The sequence below is a fragment of the Callospermophilus lateralis genome, unplaced genomic scaffold, assembly GCF_048772815.1.
Source record: "Callospermophilus lateralis isolate mCalLat2 unplaced genomic scaffold, mCalLat2.hap1 Scaffold_83, whole genome shotgun sequence".
In the NCBI taxonomy this organism is placed as follows: Eukaryota; Metazoa; Chordata; class Mammalia; order Rodentia; family Sciuridae; genus Callospermophilus; species Callospermophilus lateralis.
In genome coordinates this window covers 6793725-6794820 of record NW_027516368.1, presented here as the reverse complement: position 1 = coordinate 6794820, position 1096 = coordinate 6793725, and the positions used below count along the sequence as shown (strand labels likewise).

The 1096-nt window shown below is 50.7% G+C and overlaps 1 pseudogene; it reads right to left on the bottom strand.

Moving 5' to 3' along the window:
- Positions 1-237: 237 nt before the first annotated feature.
- LOC143387640 (ras-related protein R-Ras2 pseudogene) lies at positions 238-852 on the bottom strand (annotated as a pseudogene).
- Positions 853-1096: the final 244 nt, after the last annotated feature.

Below are 1096 nucleotides of genomic sequence, written 5' to 3'. Positions count from 1 at the left end.
GACATGCATTTAGAAAGAATCAGATAATCTTTGAAGCAGCCTTAGTGTTTCCTTTAAACTGGTCTGGAAAGAACCATTATATTAGCTTCATGGAAAGGATTAGCCTGCTTCTTGGTCTAAGGTTAACACCGTGATCATTTGTCTAAGGCTAGAAAGGCACCAACATGATGTAAACCATCAGGAGAGGAGAAGATGAGGGTTTTTTCTGGCAGTTTGTAGCTAAAATTCAAGGGATTCTTAGAAAATGACACAATGGCAGCCTTTCTTGTCTTTTTCTTTCCCAGTTGGTTCCGGTGAAGGAGGACATTCTTGCTCTTAAAATTTCCTTATAACCCGGACAAGTTCATGAAATTCTTGATCTACATTCATCCTAATCTTTGCTGATGCCTTCATGTATGTTACTTTAAGTTGCCGTGCTAACTGCTGTCCTTCCTCCTGTGTAACCTGTCTTTGATGATCCAGGTCTGCTTTATTACCAATTAAAATCATTGGAAACTCATCACGATCCTTAACTCTGAGAATCTGTCTTTGAAACTCATAGATTTCTTCAAAACTGCCTCTATCTGTGACTGAGAAGACCAAAAGGAAGCCTTCACCAGTCCTCATATACTGTTCTCTCATGGCACCAAACTCTTCTTGTCCAGCCATATCCAAAATATCTAGTTGGGCTGCTCTGTCATCTATCACACACTGCTTTGTGTAGGAATCTTCAATAGTTGGATCATAATCTGTTACAAAATAGGACTGGATGAACTAGATGGTGAGCACCGACTTGCCCCCGCCGCCCCCGCCGACCACCACGAGCCGGTACTTCTCCTGGCTGGAGCCCTCTCGCCAGCCGGCCGCGACCATGGGGACGCCGCGGAGCCCAGCCCGGCCCGCCGCGCCGCGCCGAGCCGCCGCCGCCCGCCCTAGGCCCGGCTTCCGGGACATGTGCGGATGGCGGGCTGCAGGCGAGCGGCTGGGTGGGGGTCCCGAGAGCCCGGAGCTGCCAGGAAGGACTCTCCGCGAGGCATCGCAAGCCCAGGGCTGACTTGGTGCAGCCTGAGGAGCGGAGAAGCCGACAGAGCGCAGGGGTCAGGGGCTGCAGCGGCCG